The sequence below is a fragment of the Phycodurus eques genome, unplaced genomic scaffold (genome assembly GCF_024500275.1).
Source record: "Phycodurus eques isolate BA_2022a unplaced genomic scaffold, UOR_Pequ_1.1 contig_24, whole genome shotgun sequence".
Taxonomy (NCBI): Eukaryota; Metazoa; Chordata; class Actinopteri; order Syngnathiformes; family Syngnathidae; genus Phycodurus; species Phycodurus eques.
This window is the reverse complement of record NW_026904021.1, coordinates 179687-195388: the sequence shown is the minus strand read 5'-3', so window position 1 is coordinate 195388 and position 15702 is coordinate 179687. Positions and strand designations below refer to the sequence as shown.

The 15702-nt window shown below is 46.8% G+C and overlaps 1 non-coding gene and 1 pseudogene across 1 annotated transcript; both read right to left on the bottom strand.

Moving 5' to 3' along the window:
• The window catches only part of LOC133398152 (coatomer subunit beta'-like), a 101646-nt pseudogene that overhangs the window by 54081 nt on the left and 31863 nt on the right, over positions 1-15702 (bottom strand).
• On the bottom strand, positions 7318-7390 carry trnat-agu (transfer RNA threonine (anticodon AGU)). Its single transcript has one exon. It is a non-coding gene; the product is annotated as a tRNA-Thr (tRNA).

Sequence of the window (15702 nt, the reverse complement as noted above, 5' to 3'; positions counted from 1 at the left end):
ACAATGAGTAAGCCCCCGACAAAACGCTTTGGATGTCTGGGGATTCCGCTGAGGTCGGCCTGGGTGATGGCGAATTTTTCTAGTTGCTGGAGCAGGTGGTGTCGAAGGCGGCATGGTGGATAGCGTTGCAGGACCACGTGGCTCATGGGGAGAACATACAAACTCGCACAGGCGAGGCCAGATTTGAACCCGTCCTCAGAACTGTGAGGGAGATGTGCTAACCATGCCGCAGTGACAGATAAATTAGCTCCTTAACGAATACGCTAAGTCTATCCAGCACAAGAAAGCCTTGTAGCTCAGTGGTTAGATCACTGGTTTAGTAAACCATTGCTTGTGAGGTCCATTCTAACTGAGGCCTGAAGTCAATTTTCGCAGTTGCAATTCATGATGCTATCCACAGTTGGAATGTGGGTGTCTGCATGGTCATTTTGAGTGTGTCAAAAATCATCAGGTACGCTTTCATCCCTTGCGAATAAGCTGACGACAGACATTTCCAACCTTTTGTCGACTTAAATCTCAGAATACATGAAGTTTCATTTTGCAAAATGAGGTGTTGTAAGTACATTAGCTGAAACACTAACAGGCCTCATGGCTGGCACCTCCTCCTCCGGTTGAATTTACAAAGACATAATGTAGCTCCTTCTGACCTGCTCTCTACTTTTCCATCAACATCCTCAAAGCAAATAATGTGCTACTCTTTCTAGTCATGAAACCATACTGTTGCTCGCAAATACTCACTTCTGTCCTGAGTCTAGCCTCCACTACTCTTTCCCATAACATCATTGTGTGGCTCATCAACTTTATTCCTCTACAGTTCCCACAGTTCTGCACATCACCTTTGTTCTTAAGAATTGGGACCGGCACACTTTTCCTCCATTCCTCAGGCATCTTCGACAAATGACTGAGAACTATGTGAATTTCTTGGGTAGCCCCTCACTTACACTCTGGTCCTGTAGATTTTTATAATTTACATAGCCACTCCCGCCACACTTCAGTTGTACAGCCGGTTCCATGACCCCCTGTCCTGCATGCTTCCACTCCTATCCCTGTCCTGTCCAGTCCTGTCCTATCTTGTTGTATCCTTCCCTCACAGGGGGTAGCACAACTGCCCCATACAACACTCGATTCTGTGTCATTGTACGAGATTACTTTCCTCATCTTGTTAACAGCTAGAGAGAGTTTTGTCTTTTGTTGTCATCTTTTCCTCTATTATTTAGCTACCTTTTCACTCTGTCTCTTTTTTTGTTTCTGAAATTGCCCTTCACAAACTTTGCTCTATTCAACTGAACGATTGTAATTCTCAATAAATATCCATTAGAATACAAAGAAACCACAACTCAAGAATTGTTAGCATAAACATTGAATCTGTATCTGGGTGCAAGGCCCTAGTGAGAATTGAAATCACGACCCCTGGTTTACAAGATCAGTGCTCTTGCCCCTGAGATATGAGACCTTCTGTTAGCATTTTAGCTCATGAACTTTTACCGAATTTTACAAAATGAAGTGCAAGGGTTGGAAATGTCTATGATCAGCTTGTTAACCATAGTGCTAATGGTAGGTTAGCAAAGGATGACAGAGTACGTCATTGCATTTGACATGCTCAAATTGACTATTCAGAAGAGCTGGTTTTCTACCTTGGCTAGCGTCATGTATTACAAATGTGAAACTAAACTTCTGGCCTCAGTGAGAATTGAAATCACGACCCCTGGTTTACGAGACCAGTGCTCTAGGCACTGAGCTATGAGGTCTTTCTTTTCATGCTAGAGTTACCATTTTGGTTAACGACCTAACAACCACAAGGCATTTGCATTGTTGGCTTGTTTAGAAAAAAGGTTTCAAGGAATTTAATTGTCTTACCAACACACATTTACACATGATATTGCACGAAATTCGATACCCAAAGTCCTGGCATTATCCGAATAAGTCGAAGTGAAATCACAATAGAATCAGAAAATAAAAATAAATAACGTAACGATAACACGATAACAACAATAAAACAAATGCTAAACCCCAGTTGTGAGTTAGCGCAAAGATGCAAATGCAGCAAAGGTTGTGGATGCAAGAGAAATACAAATGGCTTGAATTGTGCATGATATTTACATGCTCATTTAGTTACTGGTTTACTATAGGTTTACTATACCAGGGATCTAAGTACTAAATACGTCTCGGCTAGTGTTGGCATTTTTGGAAAAGCGCTAATTTCGTTGCCATAGAATAATATGTCCCTGATTAGCTCGTAGTGGCGAGTAGTAGGTGTGTGTTTAAAAAGCATTTTGTATTTGTCAGTTTGGGGGAATACAGTTACTCTTGTTCATGCATTGTTGACTTTCAAGATGGCCAAAATGGTAATTTATGGTACAGAGATTGTGAGTATTGACTGAGGAGAAAATGGTTGCTGTTCAGAATCAGAATCAGAATCATCTTTATTTGCCAAGTATGTCCAAAACACACAAGGAATTTGTCTCCGGTAGTTGGAGCCGCTCTAGTACAACAGACAGTCAATTTACAGAACACTTTGGAGACAAAGACATTGACAAAAAACAATTGTGCAAAAAGATGCAGAGTCCTCTAGCACTTAGAGCAGTTCGAATGACTAATATTGCAATAGACCGGTGCAATGACCATTGTGCAAGGGTCGCTGAGACTTCAAGGAGTGTATGCGGTTTAAAGTGACGAGTAGTGCGATAATCTGGGACAATGTTGGTTGTGCAAATGTTGCAGATACTCCTCACAGTGTGCAAATGGAGCAGATGCTACTCTGGCATGAGTGGCCAGTATATGCAAATTGTGCAGCATGGCGAGACAACTACAGTGAGTGCACGAGTAATACATAATTGGCCCCACAGAAATGTGACAACGAACTCAGTCAAAAAAATAAAAAATAAAAAAAAAAATTGCCAGCTTGTTGTAATGGAATTATAGGTTAGGTGTTTAAGAAGTTCATCGCAAGAGGGAAGAAGCTGTTGGAATGTCTACGAGTTCTAGTTTGCATTGATCGATAGCGCCTACCTGAGGGAAGGAGCTGGAAGAGCTTGTGACCAGGGTGCGGAGGGTCCGAGAGGATTTTGCACGCCCTTGTCTTAGTTCTGGCAGCGTGCAAGTCCTCAATGGTGGATAGGGGGGTACCGACAATCCTTTCAGCAGTTTTGATTGTCCAGTCGGAGCTTGTCCTTTTTTGTAGCAGCACCGAACCATACTGTGATGGAAGAACATAGGACTGATTCGATTACCGCTGTGTAGAACTGTCTCAGCAGCTCCGGTGGCAGGCCATGCTTTCTCAGAAGACGCAGGAAGTACATCCTCTGCTGGGCCTTTTTGAGGACAGAGTTGATGTTAGTCACCTAATGACAACTGCAGAGTGTCACAGTTGGGTGGAGTTATCCTGTTTCACATAATATATTGCAGTTTTAGATTGCCAACAGGTGCCAGTGAAAATTGAATTCATGACCCCTGGTTTACAAGACCAGTGTTCTAACAGCTGAGATATGAGGCCTTGGGTTTTAGACTAGTCAAAGGCAGGATAAGAGCAATGGCGTGTGATGTTGGTAGTTGCCATGGTCAAACAGCATTTTGAAAATCCAAGGACAACAATCCTGAAAATCCAAGAACATTGCTTTGATTGGAGGAGACAAAACATTGACCTGCAGGTTTTTGAGGTATTCTCAGGACAACTACATCACTGTTTCCAGTATATTTTCTTGGTTAACCCAACCACATGGCTCGTACTACTGAGGCAAGAGGCCTCACTCTTTGGTCTCGCGGAATCCTTTCGGTGAACAAGCCAACACAGCACTAACGAAGACAGAAGATTACTGATACATTGAAGTACCTATACCAACATCCGCATTACAGCCCATAAACCATATAACTTGTCATCTGGCCCCAGTGAGAGTTGAAATCACGACCCCTGGTTTACAAGACCAGGGCTGAGGAAATGGGTTGGGTGGGAGTGCTTGCAAATAGTGAATGATAGTTCCAGTATATGGTTATTTGTACTTGAGAAAACCTCATAATGCAGGGATGACTTAGCATGGGGGGACTGACATCAGGGCTGCAAAATGATGCCTTAGTATGTTCAGCAAAACTGTCCACAGAACGTACACTACCAAGTCAAGAATGGTTAGCATAAGCACAGAATCTGTATTTGGGTGGTAGGCCCAGCGAGAATTGAACTCACGAAGCCGGATTTACAAGACCATTGTTCTACCCCCTGAGCTACAAGACCTTCTGTTATGAAATTAGCTCATGTGCTAACACCAAAGTGTTTACAAAATTCAGTGCCACCCGTACATGGTTGGCCACACCCATATTTTATAAACTTTGCCCTTCATCCAAGCAGAGACTCTTCTGTCACATGACACACCTGACACCTTCCTCCACCCGTTCCAACCTGCTTGGACCCGTTTCTTCACTTCCTGACCACACTCACCATTGCTCTCGACGGTTGACCCCAAGTATTTCAAGTCCTCCACCCTTGCTATCTCTTCTCCCTGTAGCCTCACTCTTCCCCCACCACCCTTCTCGTTCATGCACATATATTCTGTCTTACTTCGGCTAATCTTCATTCCTCTGCTTTCCAGTGCATGCCTCCATCTTTCTAACTGTTCCTCCACCTGCTCCCTGCTTTCACTGCAGATCACAATATCATCTGCAAACATCACGGTCCACGGGGATTCCAGTCTAACCTCTTCTGTCAGCCTATCCATCACCACTGCAAACAGGAAGTTGCTCAGGGCTGAACCCTGATGCAGTCCCACCTCCACCTTAAATTCGTCTGTCACACCTACAGCACACCTCACCGCTGTTCTGCCGCCCTCGTACATGTCCTGTGTTATTCAAACATACTTCTCTGCCATAACTTCATTGTGTTGCTCATCAACTTTTTTCCTCTATAGTTCCCACAGCTCTGCACAACACCTTTGTTCTTAAAAATGGGCACCAGCACACTTTTCCTCCATTCCTCAGGCATCTTCAACAAATGACTGAGAACTATGCGAATTTCTTGGGTAGCCCCTCGCTAACACTCTGGTCCTGTAGATGTTTATAATTTACATAGCCACTCCCACCACACTTCAGTTGTACAGCCGGGTCCACGCCCCTCTGTCCTGCAGGCTTCCACTCCTGTCCCTGTCCTGTCCAATTCCGTCCTATATTGTTGTATCCTTACCTCACAGGGTGGAGAAGAAATGCCCCATACAACACTCGATTCTGCGTAATTGCACACGATTACTTTCCTCATCTTGTTAACAGCTAGAGTTTGATCTTTTGTTGTCTTATTTTCCTATATTATTTAGCTACCTTTTCACTGTCTCCTTTTTTTGTTTCTGAAATTGCCCTTTAAAAACTGCTCTATTCGACTGAACGATTGTAATTCTCAATAAATATCCATTAGAATACAAAGAAACCACAACTCAAGAATGGTTAGCATAAACATTGGATCTGTATCTGGGTGGTAGGCCTCAGTGAGAATTGAAATCATGACCCCTGGTTTACAAGACCAGTGCTCTCGCCCCTGAGATATGAGACCTTCTGTTAGCATTTTATCTCATGAGCTATCACCTATCCATCCATCCATCCATCCATCGACTACCTCTTATCCGAGGTCGGGTCGCGGGGGCAGTAGCTTGAGCAGGGACCCCCAGACTTCCCTTTCCCCAGCCACTTCATCCATCTCTTCCGGGGGATCCAGAGGTGTTCCCAGGCCAGCCGAAGGATGTAGTCTCTCCAGTGTGTCCTGGGTCGTCCCCGGGGTCTCCTCCCGGTGGGACGTGCCCGGAAGACCTCACCAGGGAGGCGTCCGGGAGGCATCTGAATTAGATGCCCCAGCCACCTAATCTGGCTCCTCTCGATGTGAAGGAGCAACGGCTCTACTCTGAGATCCTCCCGGATGACCGAGCTTCTCACCCTATCTCTAAGGGAGAGCCCGGACACCCTGCGGAGGAAACTCATTTCGGCCGCTTGTATCCGGGCTCTCGTTCTTTCGGTCACAACCCACAGCTTGTGACCATAGGTGAGGGTAGGAACGTAGATCGACCGGTAAATCGAGAGCTTCGCCTTCCGGCTTAGCTCCTTCTTGACCACAACGGATCGATACAAAGTCCGCATCACTGCAGATGCTGCACCGATCCGCCTGTCGATCTCCCGTTCCATTCTTCCCTCACTCGTGAACAAGACCCCAAGATACTTGAACTCCTCCACTTGGGGCAGGATCTCATCCCCGACCTGGAGAGGGCACGCCACCCTTTTCCGACTGAGGACCATGGTCTCAGATTTGGAGGGGCTGATTCTCATCCCAGCCGCTTCACACTCGGCTGCGAACTGCTCCAATGAGAGTTGGAGGTCACGGTTTGATGAAGCCAACAGAACCACATCATCTGCAAAAAGCACAGATGTAATACTGAGGCCACCAAACCGGACCCCCTCCACGCCTCGGCTACGCCTTGAAATTCTGTCCATAAAAGTTATGAACAGAATTGGTGACAAAGGGCAGCCTTGGCGGAGTCCAACCCTCACCGGAAACAAGTGCGACTTACTGCCGGATATGCAGACCAAACTCTAACTCCGGTCGTACAGGGACCGAACAGCCCGTATCAGGGGGTTTGGTACCCCATACTCCCGAAGCACCCCCACAGGACCACCCGAGGGACACGGTCGAACGCCTTCTCCAAGTCCACAAAACACATGTAGACTGGTTGGGCGAACTCCCATGCACCCTCGAGGGCCCTGCCAAGGGTGTAGAGCTGGTCCACTGTTCCACGACCAGGACGAAAACCACAATGCTCCTCCTGAATCTGGGATTCAACTTCCTGACGGACCCTCCTCTCCAGCACCCCTGAATAGACCTTACCAGGGAGTCTGAGGAGTGTGATCCCCCTGTAGTCGGAACACACCCTCCGGTCCCCCTTCTTAAAAAATGGGGACCACCACCCCAGTCTGCCAATCCAGAGGCACTGTCCTCGATGTCCATGCGATGTTGCAGAGGCGTGTCAACCAGGACAGCCCTACAACATCCAGAGCCTTGAGGAACTCCAGGCGAATCTCATCCACCCCTGGGGCCTTGCCACCGAGGAGCTTTTTAACCACCTCGGTGACCTCAACCCCAGAGATAGGAGAGCCCGAGCTATCACCTAATTTTACAAAAAGGAAGAGCAAAGCTTGGAAATGTCTGTGATCAGCTTGTTAACCACAGTGCTCATGGGTGGTTAGCAAGGGATGACAGAGTACGTAATGGCTTTTGACACGCTCAAAATGACAATCCAGAAAGCTGGTTTCCCACCTTGGCTCGCATCATGTATAACAAATGTGAAACTAGACTTCTGGCCTCAGTGAGAGTTGAACTCACAATTCCTGGTTTACTAGACCAGTGCTCTAGCCACTGAGCTATGAGGCCTTGCTTTTCACACTAGAGTTACCATTTTGGTTAACTAGCTAACAAACACGGCATTTGTCGGCTTGTTTAGAAAAAAGGTTTTAAAGAATTTAATTGTCATATCAACACACATTTAAACATGCTATGGGCAATTTGGAGTCTTCAATTAACCAACCCTGCATGTTTTTGAGATGTGGAAGGAAACCAGTGTACCTGGTGAAAGTGTGTGTTTAAAAAGCACTTTGTATTTGTCAGTTTGGGGGAATACAGTTACTCTTGTTCATGCATTGTTGACCTTCAGTAGGACCAAAATGGAAAAAAAACAATTAAGTTCCGTTTCCAAAACACTAGGGTAATACATTATTAAGTTTTGTAGGAGTTTAGATTACTGAAGGATGATGGTTTTAAGGTGACTCCCCCTTTTCTGATAACATCCAAGGCCAGAGGTACCTTCTGCTAAACATATATCAAAACCTTCTGCTGAACAGTCATAACGAAACCTTCTGAGGTGTATAAAAGGAGTTAGTTCAAATAAACAAGGTGTGTCATTCAATGAACCTGCACTCTGGTGTACAGTTGATTGAATGCACCCTGAGACTCAGCATGTTGGTGTCTTATTTTTTCCACTCTTTTTGGACAAAGAAAACGAACACGCAAGGGACGATTGAAGGTTCCATGATCTATTGAACATTGACATTATATTACGTCCTTAACACTAGCTAACAAACACAGTGGGCAAATTCATTGTCAGCTTGTTTAGAAAAAAGGTTTTAAGGAATTTAATTGTCATTCCAACACACATTTACACATGCTATGGGCAATTTATAGTCTTCAATTAACCTACCATGCATGTTTTTGCGATGTGAGAGGAAACCGGAATACCTGTTGAAGGCCCACGCAGGCACCGGGAGACCATGCAAGCTCCATACAGGCGAGGCCTAAGTTAGCATTTTGGTTAACGAGCTAACAACAACAAAGTGGGCAGAACTGCATTGTCAGCTTGTTAAGAAACAAGGTTTGAAGGAATTGTCTTACCTACACACATTTACACATGATATTGCACGAAATTCGAGACCCAATGTCCTGGCATTAGCCGAATAAGATGAAGTGAAATCACAATAGAATCAGAAAATAAAAATAAATAACGTAACGATAACACAACGATAACAACAATATAACAAATGCTAAGCCCCAGTTGTGAGTTAGCGCAAAGATGCAGCAGAAATACAAATGTATGAGGCTTGAATTGTGCATGATATTTAAATGCTCATTTAGTTACTGGTTTACTATACCAGGGATCGAAGCACTTGTTGTCTCGGCTCACGTTGGCATTTTGGTGAAAGCGCTAATTTCGTTGCCACAGAATAATATGTCCCAGATTAGCTCGTAGTGGGTAGTAGAAGGTGTATGTTTAAAAAGCACAGTTAAAAAAATACAGTTACTCTTGTTCATGCATTGTTGACCTTCAGTTGGGCCAAAATGGTAATTTATGGCACAGAGATTGTGAGTATTTACTGAGGAGAAGAAGGTTGCTGTTCCAATGACAACTGCACAGTGTATCAGTTGGGTGGAGTTATCTTGTTTCACCTAATATATTGCAGCTGTTTAGATTGCCAACAGGTGCAACTGAGAATTGAACTCACAACCCCTGGTTTACAAGACCAGTGATCTAACGGCTGAGCTATGAGGCCTTGGGTTTTAGACTAGTCAAAGGCAGGATAAGAGCAATGGAGTGTGATGTTGGGAGTTGCCATGGTCAAACGGCATTTTGAAAATCCAAGGACAAGAATCCTGAAAATCCAAGAACATTGCTTTGATTCGAGGAGACAAAACATTGACCTGCAGGTTTTTGAGGTATTCTCTTCTGAGACTCTTCTGTCACATAACACACCTGACACCTTCCCCCACCCGTTCCAACCTGCTTGGACCCGTTTCTTCACTTCCTGACCACACTCACCATTGCTCTAGACGGTTGACCCCAAGTATTTCAAGTCCCCCACCCTCTCTTCTCCCTGTAGCCTCACTCTTCCCCCACCACCCCTCTCATTCATGCACATATATTTTGTCTTACTTCGGCTAATCTTTATTAATCTTTATTCCTCTGCCTATCCATCACCACTGCAAACAGGAAGGTGCTCAGGGCTGATCCTTGATGGAGTCCCACCGCCACCTTAAATTCGTCTGTCACACCTACAGCACACCTCACCGCTGTTCTGCTGCCCTCGTACATGTCCTGTATTATTCTAACATACATCTCTGCCACTCCAGACTTCCACATGCAGTACCAGAGTTGCTCTCTGGGTACTCTGTCATAGATCTTTCTCTAGCTCTACAAAGACACAATGTAGCTCGTTCTGACCTTCTCTGTACTTTTCTATCAACATACACAAGGCAAATAATGCATCTGTGGTACTCTTTCAAGACATGAAACCATACTGTTGCTCGCTGTTTACTTGTCATACCAACACACATTTACACATGCTATGGGCAATTTATAGTCTTCAATTAATCTATCATGCATGTTTTTGCAATGTGGGAGGAAAACGGAGTACCTGGTGAAGGCCCACGCAGGAACCGGGAGAACATGCAAGCTCCAAACAGGTGAGGCCAAAGTTAGCATTTTGGTTAAAGAGCTCACAACCACTAAGTGGGCAAAAGTGCATTGTCAGCTTGTGAAGAAAAAACAAGGTTTCAAGGAATTTAATTGTTTTACCAACACACATTTACACATGATATTGCACGAAATTCGATACCCAAAGTCCTGGCATAAGCCGAATAAGTCTTGAAGTGAAATCACAATAGAATCAGAAAATAAAAATAAATAACGTAACGATAACACAACGATAACAACAATAAAACAAATGCTAAACCCCAGTTGTGAGTTAGCGCAAAGATGCAAATGCAGCAAAGGCTGTGGATGCAGCAGAAATACAAATGTATGAGGCTTGAATTGTGCATATTTACATGCTCATTTAGTTACTGGTTTACTATACCAGGGATCTAAGCACTTGTTGTCGAGGCTAGCGTTGGCATTTTGGTGAAAGCGCTAATTTCGTTGCCACAGAATAATATGTCCCAGATTAGCTCGTAGTGGCTAGTAGTAGGTGTGTGTTTAAAAAGCACTTTATATTTGTCAGTTTGGGGGAATACAGTTACTCTTGTTCATGCATTGTTGACCTTCAGTTGGACCAAAATGGTAATTTATGGTACAGAGATTGTGAGTATTGACTGAGGAGAAGAAGGTTGCTCTTCCAATGACAACTGCAGAGTGTAGCAGTTGGGTGGAGTTATCCTGTTTCACATAATAGATAGCAGTTGTTTAGATTGCCAACAGGCCCCAGTGATAATTGAACTCATGACCCCTGGCCAAGCGGAATGCAGCTTTGGTGGTCGCTGAAGCAAAAACCCAGGCATGGGAGAAGTTCGGTGAGGCCATGGAGAAAGACTTCCGGACGGCTTCGAGGATATTGTTGTCCACCATCCGGCATCCCAGGAGGGTTAAGCAGTGCACCATCAACACTGTGTATAGTGGGGATGGGGCGCTTCTGACCTCGACTCGGGACGTTGTGAGCCGGTGGGGAGAATACTTCGAAGACCTCCTCAATTCCACCGACACGCCTTCCCATGAGGGAGCAGAGTCTGGGTTCTCTGAGGTGGGCTCTCCTATCTCTGGGGTTGAGGTCACCGAGGTGGTTAAAAAGCTCCTCGGCGGCAAGGCCGCGGGGGTGGATGAGATTTGCCTGGAGTTCCTCAAGGCTCTGGATGTTGTGGGGGTGTCCTGGTTGACACACCTCTGCAACATCGCATGGACATCGGGGACAGTGCCTCTGGATTGGCAGACTGTGGTGGTGGTTCCCCTTTTTAAGAAGGGGGACCGGAGCGTGTGTTCCAACTACAGGGGGATCACACACCTCAGCCTCCCTGGTAAGGTCTATTCAGGGGTGCTGGAGAGGAGTGTCCGTCGGGAAGTTGAATCTCAGATTCAGGAGGAGCACTGTGGTTTTCGTCCTGGCCGTGGAACAGTGGACCAGCTCTACACACTTGGCAGGGTCCTCGAGGGTGCATGGGAGTTCGCCCAACCAGTCTACATGTGTTTTGTGGACTTGGAGAAGGCGTTCGACCGTGTCCCTCGGGGGGTCCTGTGGGGGGTGCTTCGGGAGTATGGGGTACCGAACCCCCTGATACGGGCTGTTCGGTCCCTGTACGACCAGTCTCAGAGCTTGGTCCGCATTGCCAGCAGTAAGTCGGACTCATTTCCGGTGAGGTTTGGACTCCACCAAGGCTGCCGCCCTTTGTCAACGATTCTGTTCGTACTTTTTATGGACAGAATTTTGAGGTGCAGCCGAGGCGTAGAGGGGGTCCGGTTTGGTGGCCTCAGTATTTCATCTCTGCTTTTTACAGATGATGTGGTTCTGTTGGCTTCATCAGGCCACGATCTCTAACTCTCACTGGATCGGTTCGCAGCAGAGTGTGATGCGGCTGAGAATCAGCACCTCCAAATCTGAGACCATGGATGGACCAAGGGTGGAGTGCACTCTCCTTATCCGGGATGAGATCCTCCCCCAAGTGGAGGAGTTCAAATATATTGGGGTCTTGTTCACAAGTGAGGGAAGAATGGAATGGGAGATCGACAGGCGGATCGGTGCAGCGTCTGCAATGATGCGGACTTTGTATCGGTCCGTTGTGGGGAAGAAGGAGCTAAGATGAAAGGCGAAGCTCTCGATTTACCGGTCGATCTACGTTCCTACCCTCACCTATGGTCACGAGCTGGGGGTCGTGACCGAAAGAACAAGATCTCAGATACAAGCGGCCGAAATGAGTTTCCTCCGCAGGGTATCCCGGCTCTCCCTTAGAGATAGGGTGAGAAGTTAGGTCATCCGGGAGGGGCTCAGAATAAAGCCGCTGCTCCTCCGCATTGAGAGGAACCAGATGAGGTGGCTCGGGCATTTGATTAGGATGCCTCCCGGACGCCTCCCTGGTGAGGTGTTCTGTGCACGTCGCACCGGGAAGAGACCCCGGGGACGACCCAGGACACGCTGGAGAGACTATGTCTCTCAGCTGGCCTGGATAAGAGCAATGGAGTGTGATGTTGGGAGTTGCCATGGTCAAACGGCATTTTGAAAATCCAAGGACAAGAATCCTGAAAATCCAAGAACATTGCTTTGATTCGAGGAGACAAAACATTGACCTGCAGGTTTTTGAGGTATTCTCTTCTGAGACTCTTCTGTCACATAACACACCTGACACCTTCCCCCACCCGTTCCAACCTGCTTGGACCCGTTTCTTCACTTCCTGACCACACTCACCATTGCTCTAGACGGTTGACCCCAAGTATTTCAAGTCCCCCACCCTCTCTTCTCCCTGTAGCCTCACTCTTCCCCCACCACCCCTCTCATTCATGCACATATATTTTGTCTTACTTCGGCTAATCTTTATTAATCTTTATTCCTCTGCCTATCCATCACCACTGCAAACAGGAAGGTGCTCAGGGCTGATCCTTGATGGAGTCCCACCGCCACCTTAAATTCGTCTGTCACACCTACAGCACACCTCACCGCTGTTCTGCTGCCCTCGTACATGTCCTGTATTATTCTAACATACATCTCTGCCACTCCAGACTTCCACATGCAGTACCAGAGTTGCTCTCTGGGTACTCTGTCATAGATCTTTCTCTAGCTCTACAAAGACACAATGTAGCTCGTTCTGACCTTCTCTGTACTTTTCTATCAACATACACAAGGCAAATAATGCATCTGTGGTACTCTTTCAAGACATGAAACCATACTGTTGCTCGCTGTTTACTTGTCATACCAAAATACATTTACACATGCTATGGGCAATTTATAGTCTTCAATTAATCTACCATGCATGTTTTTGCAATTTGGGAGGAAACCGCAGTACCTGGTGAAGGCCCACGCAGGAACCGGGAGAACATGCAAGCTCCACACAGGCGAGGCCAAAGTTAGCATTTTGGTTAAAGAGCTCACAACCACAAAATGGGCAAAAGTGCATTGTCAGCTTGTGAAGAAAAAACAATGCTTCAAGGAATGTAATTGTTTTACCAACACACATTTACACATGATATTGCACGAAAGTCGATACCCAAAGTCCTGGCATTAGCCGAATAAGTCGAAGTGAAATCACAATAGAATCAGAAAATAAAAATAAATAACGTAACGATAACACAACGATAACAACAATAAAACAAATACTAAACCCCAGTTGTGAGTTAGCGCAAAGATGCAAATGCAGCAAAGGCTATGGATGCAGCAGAAATACAAATGGCTTGAATTGTGCATATTTACATGCTCAGTTAGTTACTGGTTTACTATACCAGGGATCTAAGCAGTTGTTGTCTAGGCTAGCGTTGGCATTTTGGTGAAAGCACTAATTTCGTTGCCACAGAATAATATGTCCCAGATTAGCTCGTAGTGGCTGGTAGAAGGTGTGTGTTTAAAAAGCACTTTATATTTGTCAGTTTGGGGGAATACAGTTACTCTTGTTCATGCATTGTTGACCTTCAGTCGGACCAAAATGGTAATTTATGGTACAGAGATTGTGAGTATTGACTGAGGCGAAGATGGTTGCTGTTCCAATGACAACTGCAGAGTGTAGCATTTGGCTGGTGTTATCCTGTTTCACATAATCAATAGCAGTTGTTTAGATTGCCAACAGGCCCCAGTGATAATTGAACTCATGACCCCTGGCCAAGCGGAATGCAGCTTTGGTGGTCGCTGAAGCAAAAACCCAGGCATGGGAGAAGTTCGGTGAGGCCATGGAGAAAGACTTCCGGACGGCTTCGAGGATATTGTTGTCCACCATCCGGCATCCCAGGAGGGTTAAGCAGTGCACCATCAACACTGTGTATAGTGGGGATGGGGCGCTTCTGACCTCGACTCGGGACGTTGTGAGCCGGTGGGGAGAATACTTCGAAGACCTCCTCAATTCCACCGACACGCCTTCCCATGAGGGAGCAGAGTCTGGGTTCTCTGAGGTGGGCTCTCCTATCTCTGGGGTTGAGGTCACCGAGGTGGTTAAAAAGCTCCTCGGCGGCAAGGCCGCGGGGGTGGATGAGATTTGCCTGGAGTTCCTCAAGGCTCTGGATGTTGTGGGGGTGTCCTGGTTGACACACCTCTGCAACATCGCATGGACATCGGGGACAGTGCCTCTGGATTGGCAGACTGTGGTGGTGGTTCCCCTTTTTAAGAAGGGGGACCGGAGCGTGTGTTCCAACTACAGGGGGATCACACACCTCAGCCTCCCTGGTAAGGTCTATTCAGGGGTGCTGGAGAGGAGTGTCCGTCGGGAAGTTGAATCTCAGATTCAGGAGGAGCACTGTGGTTTTCGTCCTGGCCGTGGAACAGTGGACCAGCTCTACACACTTGGCAGGGTCCTCGAGGGTGCATGGGAGTTCGCCCAACCAGTCTACATGTGTTTTGTGGACTTGGAGAAGGCGTTCGACCGTGTCCCTCGGGGGGTCCTGTGGGGGGTGCTTCGGGAGTATGGGGTACCGAACCCCCTGATACGGGCTGTTCGGTCCCTGTACGACCAGTCTCAGAGCTTGGTCCGCATTGCCAGCAGTAAGTCGGACTCATTTCCGGTGAGGTTTGGACTCCACCAAGGCTGCCGCCCTTTGTCAACGATTCTGTTCGTACTTTTTATGGACAGAATTTTGAGGTGCAGCCGAGGCGTAGAGGGGGTCCGGTTTGGTGGCCTCAGTATTTCATCTCTGCTTTTTACAGATGATGTGGTTCTGTTGGCTTCATCAGGCCACGATCTCTAACTCTCACTGGATCGGTTCGCAGCAGAGTGTGATGCGGCTGAGAATCAGCACCTCCAAATCTGAGACCATGGATGGACCAAGGGTGGAGTGCACTCTCCTTATCCGGGATGAGATCCTCCCCCAAGTGGAGGAGTTCAAATATATTGGGGTCTTGTTCACAAGTGAGGGAAGAATGGAATGGGAGATCGACAGGCGGATCGGTGCAGCGTCTGCAATGATGCGGACTTTGTATCGGTCCGTTGTGGGGAAGAAGGAGCTAAGATGAAAGGCGAAGCTCTCGATTTACCGGTCGATCTACGTTCCTACCCTCACCTATGGTCACGAGCTGGGGGTCGTGACCGAAAGAACAAGATCTCAGATACAAGCGGCCGAAATGAGTTTCCTCCGCAGGGTATCCCGGCTCTCCCTTAGAGATAGGGTGAGAAGTTAGGTCATCCGGGAGGGGCTCAGAATAAAGCCGCTGCTCCTCCGCATTGAGAGGAACCAGATGAGGTGGCTCGGGCATTTGATTAGGATGCCTCCCGGACGCCTCCCTGGTGAGGTGTTCTGT